The sequence below is a fragment of the Idiotropiscis lumnitzeri genome, chromosome 22 (genome assembly GCF_059441095.1).
Source record: "Idiotropiscis lumnitzeri isolate Australia: NSW breed Sydney's pygmy pipehorse chromosome 22, RoL_Ilum_1.0, whole genome shotgun sequence".
NCBI classification, from domain to species: domain Eukaryota; kingdom Metazoa; phylum Chordata; class Actinopteri; order Syngnathiformes; family Syngnathidae; genus Idiotropiscis; species Idiotropiscis lumnitzeri.
In genome coordinates, this window is record NC_142412.1 from 5,949,114 (window position 1) to 5,961,538 (window position 12,425).

Here is a 12,425-nt window from a genome sequence, read left to right on the forward strand (position 1 = left end):
TCGTGATTGACATTATTTTGGTCCTTCGAGCGGGAAGCCAAGATACCTGAGGATTCCAGCGGGTGTGGTGAACTCCAGAAAGACCATGGCCATGGCAGGCTCACTTTAATCCATTTTACCACTGGTCACTTTTGGGCCCACGATTGTACTTTGGTGCCGTTTGGTGCCCACATTACACACGCACACACAATTTGGTAATATATTATATTATTGTCCTTTAATTTTTAGCTTCTTTTTTGTTTAGCATTATCATTTCCTTTTATATATTTTAGCTCCAGTGTTTCCTCTTAGCATATGGGACATTGTGGAAGAAAACAACAACCGAGCGAATGGAGAACCCCGCAAGGAACCTCCGGATGGTGCGGAGCTCCTTGGCTAGCGCAAGACTTTGGAGGCTCTCTGGAGCCAAATGTGCTTTCTTCCCACTGTCAAAAACGAAAGTCGAACTCTCTTTGTAGAGTTTCTGAAAAATAATTACTTGAGTAACATTTAGTAGCAATTTTGCATTAATTATTTTCATTGAATTTTACTGTCCATGCGTGCCCGGCAACAGCCTTCCACGGTCGGATACAATGTTTCAAAGTTCCCCTTCCTAAAAGGCTTTCACATACATGTTCTGGAGCTGGTTCTGGTGCTAAAAGTGATATTTTTTAAATCATCGTCAAAAATATGTTTGTTTAATCCCAGTAGCTGTTTTATAAAGTTCAAACTTTATCACCTACTTTATATTTATTGCAGAATATCTGATAGAACCAGGTTTATCAACATTTGTCTACACATGGTTAGGGCTGGGGATTGAGTCCTGTGATGATAGGAAGCATGTTCATATATTTATTTCTCTATAGAATTTTTGTTATAGGAACATTGCTATTTTTAGTTGTATTTTGCAAAATTGCCCACCCCAGCTGCCTCTGGACCCGATTGGTCCCCACGACACAACAATACACCCCCAAAAAAATAACTAACAAATAATACAAATGAATACGACAAAAACCTGTCCTAAAGACGACCACAAAAAGCCCCCAAAAATAATAAATCAGACACCAATATGGCAAAATGCCTAAGAACCCCCCAAAAAAAGCTGCGAACATTTGACCAAAAAAAGATAACAGACCCACAAAACGGATGTAAAAAATGTAAATTAATTTTGGGCAAGAAAAAAAAATCCAAGTTCTTAGTAAGTCTTTCTATCTACAGCAACTGTCAATCGAGGCGTCAGTACAACTGAATCAAATATCAATGTTGTGGCTGTACACTCACCAGATATGCCAACTTCCTCGCTCCCCATTCTCCATGCTTGCTCCTTTTTATACCGCAAAAGAATTGATAAGATGAAGTGCATAATAAATATTTACGACTTTTAATGATGAAACGGGATGTCTAATGCCAATCTTCTTTTTCGCAAGATGATTTTATGATGTCTTAGTTTTATTTTGGCAAGTGATTTTATTTACCGGACTCGGGGCGCTCGGCGAAACTACAATGCCCCCGAATATTTTTTAGACCCGCGAAGCACTGAACCCGCGAAAGGTGAACCGCCAAGTAGCGAGGGTTCACTCTATGTATAAGACCAAGACCTACAAAAAAAGTCTCTTGGAGCAATGAGCTAGGTTTTACAGGAAGTCGGCCATTAACCTGAGCATTGGACAGGCATCAAGCGCTGAGATGGAAGAATAGATCTTTCGAAAATCAATGCAAATGGGCAGCGACCCGTCCTCCTTAAAGACAATTACCACCGGACAACACCACTCCGATGATGATGATTCAATAATTCCAAACTTCTGCATCAACTCCTTCACCTTCCAGAGTGGTGCCACGAGTTGCTGAGGGACACGGGAAGGATGCTGACAAATGGGATTTCGATCCCTCAACCAGTTCAGATGCTCCATCAGGGTAGTCCGGCCAGATTCTGCCATGAAGAGTGATGGAATCTCTCAGAAGCCTCGCTGGCAAGCTTGGCTTTTGTTACCATTCCGACTGGCTTGGGCCTTCCCGCGTGGAGCTTGCATGCCATGATGTAAGGCAAAAGTAAGAAGTGTTGCTCAGTCATGCAGGCTAAACATTCAGTGATGGGGAAGTTGCAAAGGAGTGCTTAAATGCTGTTGCACAAACATTATTTAAAGGAAAACACAAAGCCCAGATGTGTGAAATAATCTACCAATTCCCAATGGCCCTGACTCCTTTCCAACCCAGATTTAAATTACTGGCAGGGCAGGGTTTTATTTTGAAGGTCTGACTTTAGTCAGGATGCATTACTCGCGAGGGCTGCGAGAAGGGTTACTGTCTTGATTTAAAAAGCGGACTTTCAAAAATTCATAACTCACTTCCTGTTCATATTAGACGTTAAAAAATATCAAATTTTTCGCCATGCCCGATGAGACTGCCAAGTTTGGTGAGTTTTTGTGCATGTTTCGGGGGTCAAAAATGCGATCGAACAATCGGACCCTGATCCTAAAGGCTTCATCTGATTGCCTTAAAATTTTGTCTGTAGCATCTTAAGACCTGGGACAAACACTGGGGCTAAAATCTTTTGTTTCCCATCCGAGGACCTCACTAAGCCATCCAATCGGTAGTAGCGACGGGCGGTGTGTACAAAGGGCAGGGACTTAATGGTCCGCCACTCGCCGTTCTCCCAGAAACCCCGGCAGGGGTGCCGATGAAGAGTTGTGTTAATTTTTCATTTATTACATTTTTCCATACTTCATATAAAGTTTTAAACCTGGAAGGTTAAAAAGAATGTTTAGAAAAATGGAACATGCCTCGAGTGCATTTGTTCATGGTTACTATTCGTGGTTAAGATACGGTATACTTTTGGCTGCGCAGAAAAATATCAACTAAGTTAGAAAATAACGAAAACTGTAAGCTTGATATTCGGGGGCATTGTAGTTTCGCCGAGCGGCACAGGGAAAGTTCTAGTCCAGAGAAGGTTCACGTTTAGAGAGACGGTTCGAGGATTGACAGTCGCTGCCTCTGTTGACGTCTGTCAGAGTTTTGATAAAAATGAATATACTACCAAAGTTTTTATTAAGCAAGCTTCCTTTCACCTCACTATAATATAATATAATATAATATAGTATCATATAATATCATATAAAGTATGAATGAATATAAAAATAATTACTTTGTCATTCTATTGAAAGTAGCGGGATCTAGAAATAATCAATCAACTAATGATGAGTAGCATTCAAAAGTGATACAGCTCCTCATTTAAATGCACGAGAAAGTGTTTGACTCGCACGTGTGTCTGCAGTATAAGTAATAAACTCATCAAAAGTCAAAGATGACAGAGGTCACATTATTTATAGCCAGAGGTCAACACGTTTCCTCCAGATTTGATTGTTTAGGTTGACAAAAAGGGGAGCCACTCTGAGTTTATGTGCAATGGCCCCGGCCCACTTCCAATGTCAAAATATAATTTAAATTTAACGCAATCCACAATGCAACATTATGTCCCGAGACAAAAAAAGCCATTGGCAAGATTAAAGTTAAATTTTTTTTGTAATCATAAATGGTAATCCTAAAAGATAAGAAAAAAACCAACTGAATATTAACATGAAAAATAGAATTAGACTACACCATGAAACAGGAAAGAAGTACATTTTTACAAGAATGAAGATGAAATATTAACTGATCAGAAAAAACGTTTTTTTTTTTTTTTTTGATGTTCCGAGAAAGAATTACTGCAACAAATTGTATGTTTGCTGTCACAGCACCAGTTGCATCATGAGATTTGGAGCCAAGAAACGAACAAATCAATAAACCCAGAAAGGCGACTGTAAAGTACCAAATCAGTCCACAAGTGGTATAAAACAGCAGTCTTAAAAGCGGCCTATCGCCATCTGACATGACAGAAGCAAACAAAAAAAACAAAACAAGATAATCTCAATCCAAGTAATCTCAACATGCGTTGACCAGTTTTGTGGGACACGAGACTACCCCATAAATAATCCATAGATGGATTGTCACCATTCTGCGCACTTTTAACTTTGTCTGGAAGTCTTGAGTTGAGCTGGTGTATTGAAAGAAATGACACAGACATTTTGTGGCTGACTAAAGTACATTTGCCCTGGCAAGAAAATTATTTTATTCCAACCTTTTCCTCCCATTTTTTCCCATGTTGAACATTGTTCCTTGGCACTAATAGTGGCAAAAGATAGTACACAAAACAGTACACGAGAAAATAATGGAAAATATGTTGCAAAAAAAAAAACAACCCGCTGAACCGTACTCGTCTGGTCGGACATCTGAAAGTGTTTAAAGAAGCGCTCGGTGGCTTGTGTCTGGTCATCGGAAGTCACAATCGTGGCTGAGAGTTTTACTTACTTTTACATGCAAATGTACTACAGTAAATCTTAATCATATTCTCATATTTTCTGTCTTTTCCTCAATATAAACCTTTTACTCTAAAAGTGACTTTTTATCATTTTTATGCATAATCATCACGCTAAATTCTCGTAGTCAGAGCTTGTGTCTGCATAGAACTGTGCAACTCATTGTCCCCCATATCATACAGTCCGAGTGTATACCCATTTTTTTTTACAGAAGACCTGATCTAAGCCCATCCAAAGCCATAAACAGCCACTCCGCCAAGATGCTGGTCCAGGTGGTAGAGAGGATGAAGGCGAAGATTTGGACCTGAGCCAACGTATTGATTTGAACATCGCCGCGCTTGGATGGGAAGGTGCTCCTCTTCGGCTTACTGTGACGCGAGCATGCCCGCCTCCTCCGGAGCTTCCATTCGGTTACAACAACAATGGTAAAATAAAAACATAATAATAATAATAATAATAATAATAATAAGAATAGCCAATCAAAACGGGGGCGGGTCACCACAATGGACTTTGTGTAGAAATAAATGTCGGACTTTATTTCCATCATATTACAGGTTCAATTTAATATGGATGCAACTTTCTTCTTAATATATGACTTTTCTCGGAATATTACAATTTAAAAAAATGTTTTTTTATGAAATCTATAATCTTGCTAGATTAAAAATTAAATCTCGAACATTTGATGGACTACAACATTGTGCCTTTGATCTGTCAAACTGATGCAGTCATCAAATTAATGACTGCCCAGGCTTCAAACTTTTATAACAGCTAAACCAAACGTTTCCAATGTTACATCTATCAGCCCCCTCCTGGTAAACAGCCAATTTCAGGGGCTTTCCCAAAGGCGGCGAAGTGTGAATCGTAAAGATATTAACTCAGGATGCTCTAGCCTCATGGAACATCAGCTGATAAAGACGGGTCTCAAGACACCATCATGCGACACTCTGAAGAAGGCGAAAGACTCGCCGAAACATGTCAGGTAAAAAATTAACCTAAAACATAATTGTCTGCTTTTAATTATGACAAAATAATGTAATAACAAAATTAGAATGATTTTAGGAAATTATTTGCAAAACCAAAACATTGTGGTACGATAATAATGCATATAATTATTCTACGCAGCTATATTTAACAAAAACACTTAATTGACCGTAACAAAAAGCTCCCGGGAGGAAAACTACATTAAATGTTTTTTTAACAGGGCAGTGAAAATATTGGAAAATAAAAAAATAATGAATAAAATAATATGAAAAAAGAATTCAATGTGTATCGATGGACCCATATGAAATACTTATATCGCTATGTACTTATCAGCCATATCGCCCAGCCCAATATGTAACTGCAACTTCAAAACCTCGGGCTCCTCCACTCTCAGCTGTTGCCGTATACTCTTCCTGTTTTTCTTTGATGATCCGTCAAATATTTGGTCGCCAAATGACTCTTTGCTACAATCTGTCTTGGTCCCTTTTGATTGTAAGCCCCCAAAACAATCCTATTTGTGTCAAGTTACTAAAGGCGACGTAAAGTAAAACTGATTGTCCTTGATATTGTTGGCCAACATTGCTATTTTTTTAACCACTTGAAATCTAACAAAGACATATCGAAAGACAAAGTCTATTTGTGCTCTTGTACAGAAAGAAAAACTCTTAAAAATGTTTGACAGTAACTTCTCCCCCTTGTGCCACAAGAGGTTGATGAAAAGGTAAGCAGAAGTTAAATTAATTATCCGCAGAAGAAATGCGGATCTTTAAATTATATGCTGGCCGAAGTCTGATTTAATTTCCACTACTATATTTGCTGCTGCAAATGTGTTGTGCATTTATTGTGTTTTCTGCCCAACTTGCCAAATTCGGCAGAGAGTAAGATCATTGTCTTGAGTCTTTTCTGACTAATTTTCAGTCGGATTCGTCATATACAATATATATAATAATATATATATATATATATATATATATATATATATATATATATATATATATATATATACGGGGAGAGAGAGAGTGAAATTCATGGCGCGAGCTGAAAATGGGCACACAGGCCATTTCAGGTCTTAACGGAGGTTGCGATGAAGAACACGAGTTGCGTACTTTAACCTAAAAAAAAACGCAATAGGTCACAGCCAATCAAAAGGTCCACCCGGACATCTTCCGGCACATTTGTCACGGGTCGAAGTTAAACATAGAATCGTTTGATTTGGCATAATTACCGCGGCATCACTTAGTCAAACAAATCCAGAGAGATCCGTCTTAATGGAAAAGAAGATTTACGATAAAAGTAAAAAAAAAAAGAAATCATTTTAAAACGGTACAAAAATATGACTATTTTTTTGAGCGATATGACGGTAATAAGGATGGGAAGGTGCTCCTCTGTACCGGGTATTGTTGTAGTGCTTAAAAGGGAACTTAAATAACCTAAAACACTTTTCGAAAACAAATCTCTGCTGAATATGTAATTGTCTTGCCCCAAAAGCTCAGCTTGGAACCGCCCGTGCCCGGCGAAGGTGCTCCTCTTCGGCTTACTGTGACGCGAGCATGCCCTCCTCCTCCGGAGCTTCCATTTGGTTAAACTTAAAACGTACTAAATGTTTTGGAATGAAGCTGACACATATGCATCGGAAAGGAGATCGCCACTGCCAACTACTGGCGTGGATGTGCCTGACAGTTTGGAGATATTTTTTCTTTTCTGGGGCTAAAGGGGGTTGCTTGGTTCAGATAGTTCTGATGCTCCACGGCTCCTCATACCTGCCCTTAAGGGATTCGAACCCACGCCTCCTGGGGAGACTGCGACCTGAACGCAACGCCTTAGACCGCTCCTTTCTTAAACATTCTTTTAAAAAGGATTATGTCCACATGTAATATAAAATCCCCGCCGGAAGATCGTCCGCAGGGCGCAGTCGTCGAAGCCGCTCTCCGCAGCACCCGCAGCCCTTGAGAGCAGAAGTAGCAGCATCGGGAGAGAAGTAGAAATGCTTTCGAGCGTGTGAGAGCTTGGTGCTCCCTGCCAGCCACCGAGCTAGCTGGAGTCGTCCTCTTCCTCCGCTCTCTTACCTCTGCGTCTCCTGCTGCGCTTCGAGCCCGCCCTTGCAAAACATCACATTGTGGCATTGTGAACTGCTTAAGGACAAAAGATGGCACTTTGAATTTGTAGAAAAAAACACAGCAAACAGACCTGCTGACAGAGCACTGTGTGGGGTGTCCAGTTTCTGAACAGCCTCAAATACACAATGTCGACTGAGGTCAACTGAAAGAGATGCGGGAGTGAGAGGAATTGGCAGAGAAGGTCCCCAACTAAGCCGTTGTTTTCGTCTCACGCCAATTTCATCTTTCCGGCTCTTAATTGCAGTCAAACACACGGTCTCCATTCCATCCCTCAAAGGCCAAACGAGTTGATTATAATAATAATGCCTTTATTAGTCCCACAATGGGGAAATTCGAGATTCAAACCCAGGCCTCCTGGGGAGACTGGGTCCTGAACGCGGCGCCTTAGACCACTCGGCCATCCTGGCAGCCACGAGATTCGAACCCAGGCCTCCTGGGGAGACTGGGTCCGGAACGCGGCGCCTTAGACCACTCGGCCATCATTATGAGATCTGCAAATTCGAAATTTAAGTTATCATAGAAAATACGTGGAACAATTCTGTGGATTTGGAGTTTCAAGCAGGGAAATATATGCTTATCAGATTATATGTTTATTTACATTTGTGCCGCACATTTTAATTAATATTCCCCCCACAGTCCAGTTATTTGACCCTGAATTCTATACACAAAAGAAAAGCTTGTTTGTTTGTTTGTTTGTTTGTTTAACAGGGCTCACCCCACTGAAGGAAAGGGTAATTGAATCAGTGTACCATTAATTATATATATATACATATATATATATATATATAGTTATATATATATATATATATATATATATATATATATATAGTTATTTACATATAATGACTACTAATTGTTTTCAACTCAAAAAATTTAAATATGGCATCAAATAGACTGTATACAGTATATGGATGTGGACATAAAAAAATTGCTCTCCACTTTGCAGCTTCATCTAAAATAAGATGCCTCCTGGAAGCCTCCCTGGTGAGGTGTTCCGGGCATGTCCCACCAGCAGGAGGCCCCGAGGACGACCCAGGACACGCTGGAGACATCGGATTAGGGAGCTGCGCTGGTGTGTGGTCAGAATGACGGTTTCACATTCCTTTCCATTCATTGCATTGTTTGAACTCATCAACAATCCAAATCCCATTTTCCGGCACTTGCTGGCGCCGCACGCCGACCTGTTCAGGAAACACGTAAGCACAGGGTCGATGTCTTTGATGTAACCCAAAGGGTTAATCGCCCCCGTCGGAGTACAGTGGGATGCCAAATGTCAAGCAAAAGAACACAAACTAGAAAATGCGTCATAAGCACCATTTTAATGTCTAATATGAATAGGAAGTGAGTTATGAATTTTTGAAAGTCCGACTTTTGCCCAAAAAGAAAAGGTGAGATGGATATTATTTCAGTGGAGCGTAAAATGCAGGTGAAATGGATCTCCTTGATTTAACTTGGCAAAGGCGGCTGATTTGTATGCTGTTAATTCCCATCTCGGAATAACGCAGTCATCTTGTACGTACAACATGGACGGTAGTGTCACTCTTGTACTATAAGTGCAGTAATGCAAAACACTACAAAACATAATGGCAAATGTCAGCGTGTTGACAGAAATTCGTTGTTAAAGTGCTCTATAAATAAAATTTAATTGAGCTGAGCGTTGATGAAGCATTATAGGTCATTAGGGATAAAAATCCTTACAGTAAGCGAAAAATATATTCAGGCACCGGCATCATTCCCTCAATGAGGTTTTATAAGGAAAACTTTCACGTTTACTGAACGTGGGGATAAAAAATTGTGTTCATGTTTGACGAGCGATGTTAGCCGCTAGTTCAGGTATTAATTTAGCAGATGCTAGCCTACTTCCTGTCTACTCGCAGGTTCCCAAAGGCCTTTCTTTCCTTGATGCGCTACAATAAAGATGTACTAATTAAATGTATACTTTCGGTATTATGGTTCGCTTGATAAATTAAAAAAAATGTAAAAATAAAAGAAACAATAAATGAATAAAAAGCTTAGCATATTGCTGTGTGCTCATGTTGGCTCCGTTTGGTGTGCTCTGTGCATATGCTACAGTACTTAACAAGCTTTTATTTCTTGTTGAAATTCCAACGTTACTTTCCAGCTCTAATCCCACGTTGAACAACAAGCATCATTGCATCCACGCTTATGAGCCACTTACCGAAAATAACTATCTGGTCTAACAAGGATGATTGCAGCCAAAAAAAAAAGTAGCCCCCTCGTGTATCGTCTGCAATGTAAAGCTGCCATCTTATCGTCAACAGATGGCACGAAATGCCCGGGCTGACTGAATAGCAATCCCGCTACCCCATCTGTTTTCTCCTGCTTACATTATTTTTGATGACATGCACTCAGTCTTCTGTGAGATGTCCCGACATCCATTTTGCTGCAACTACACGACAATGTCACGGAGCTGTTTTCATTATCGTACCAATATAATTAGGTCAGCCTGCTTACACTTTGGAAAGAGACCCAAACGGTTGGGTCCATTTTATATCAGTGTGGGGGTGAAACGTTGGTCTCGGCGGAGCTGTCTGAATATTGGAGAAGTTAGAAGACAAAGTAAAACAGAACAATTAGAAACATTCAAGGGGGACTCAATTTAAATGCTGTACAATATTATATTTTTTGAAGGTAATACTGTAAAGGTACCTCCAAAAGAAGTGTTTATGTGTGTTTGTATGTATGTATGTATGTTTGTTTGTATATATTTATTTATTTATTTAAAAAATATCTCACCTCTCCTGATGCGGGATGAATGTGAAGTATTTACACAGTCAAGAGAGCATTACCAGTTGCGGCGTTGGACACCACGCCAGCGTGGACGGCGGCCAAACACAGCGGAGACGACTAGAAGGTGGGGAAAAAAAAGTTTAAATCTGTGAAGAACGTTGTCATTCACCACACGTCATGGTTTCCCAAACCAAAACAATCAAGACCCTACGCTTTACTTGATGTGGGATAATGAACTGTTTAGGTCCTGCTGGTTTAGTTAGCAAAAGAATCCAAATGGGATCAACAGTCAACGCGAAAATGCCGGTGTCTCTGAACTGCGGTGGTTTTCTATAAATTCTCTACATAATGACAGAAAATATAAAACTGATAAAAATGCATAAATTAAATTGATAAATTACACAAAATAATATTGAAATAAAAACATCTAAATTATATAGAATACATTGTACTAATGAACATGTGTAAAATAAATGTTCAATTAAAAAAAAAAATTTTAATATACAGAACGAAAATAAATTCATCATCTGACAGTGGCAATAAAAACTTTGTCTTTGTGATTTCTCATTAGGATTATGCATGTTTTCAAGCGCGTGCCATCATTCACACTGCGGCAGATGGGACACCCATGAGTCACCGTGATGTCACCTCGATTTGCTGAGAACACTCAAGCGTCCGGGTAGCGAATCACCCCCATGGCCGCATTCCAATTTAAATGTGCTACCCTAAACACAAAAGATACCTTTCCTGAGAAAAAACAAAAAAACAAAAAAAAAACACTCCCAGCTGTTCGATGAAAATGACTGAAAAAAAAAAAACCTAAGCAAGCAGATTACAGAATTATGCCCGTCAGCGGTTCAGTGATTCAATTTAATTGCCTCATTGAATGAATCATTTTCTTAAGCTGTGGACGCAAAAGATCAGCACAGGAAAATAAGAAGTATATGCAGTATGACTGCACACATCTGGTCCGCGGTGTGATGCGAGGCCATTAAGAGGAATTGACCCTACAAGTGAGCAGAAAGTGGGACATTTACTGGGAATGGGCAGGTGGAATGGAGCTGGCTGGTCTGGCTCTGATTAATGTGACACGATGAGGGTCATCCAGTGCTCTCGGTGGGAGTGTGAATTTATCCAAACCCTCGATTTTTTTTTACCCCCCTTCATTGAGCTCCGTCCGCTCGTACTCACTCTCTTTCCCTCCATCTGGACTGGATAAAGTCAGAAACCACATCACTGGTTTTTGGCCCCAAGTCTCTCTTGATCCTCCCACCAACTTGGCACACACACGCCGCTGTACAACAGCATGCCCATTGTGCTCTCGTTTGACTCCACCACCCGCTTGCAGGTACAAATCTAAAGTAGAGCAGACTGTTTTTGCAGCGTTTATTTGAATTTCTGCCTCTCAGGGAACGCATTAATTTGCCACAGCCATTTCGAGTGTGCAAGTATACGACTATCATTATAACTCCTCTGCCATCCAAATGGATCCAGTGGGGGGTGATACGGTGCCAATAAATTCCAGTCTATAAAGTAAAATCAAATTGCACTGCACTCTGTGCGGGGCTTGTAGAGTGGCTGGCGTGGGGGGCATTTATTTTTTACGTGTCGTGCGCAATGATGTTAGAACACCCCCCCACCACCACCACCTGTCCCGAAGAACACCCACAACACAACAACACCCTCAAGATCTGGATATGGCATGAAAGACTGCGCTTTTATTCAACACCGTTTGAATTTATTTGCAATTCACTCAGCAGAGTGAAGCTGGGAAAGGCTGCTCAGATAGAAATCTGCTCCCCCCGGACCCCAAAATAAAAACAGAGAAAGTGATGAAAAATAGAGCGCGCAGACAAGTCAAGAAACGGGAGGGACCCGGGGCCGCAAGGTGCGTTCGAAGTGTCAATGATCAATGTGTCCTGCAATTCACATTAGTTCTCGCAGCTAGCTGCGTCCTTCATCGACGCACGAGCCGAGTGAGTGACACTCCTAATGTGACACTCTGAAGAAGGCGAAAGACTTTTGTATTGTGACATGCTCAAGGCCTAAACACTCATCCGAGCAAATATAAGGTAGATTTTGTTCACCTGCCCGGAGAAAAACATCAACGAAAATAATTTGTATTTGTTTTAACCAGTTGGTGTCTCTCGACTAACTACCACTTATGGAAATTGGAGCGTTTATTACAAATCCTGAATATTTCCACGTACTAGTACACGTTGTCCTCAATAGAAAGACTCTGAAG

General features: G+C 40.4%; 1 pseudogene; it reads right to left on the minus strand.

Annotated features, from left to right (window-relative positions):
- Positions 1-12,022: 12,022 nt before the first annotated feature.
- On the minus strand, positions 12,023-12,169 carry LOC148316173 (5.8S ribosomal RNA; annotated as a pseudogene).
- Between the last annotated feature and the right edge of the window lie 256 nt (positions 12,170-12,425).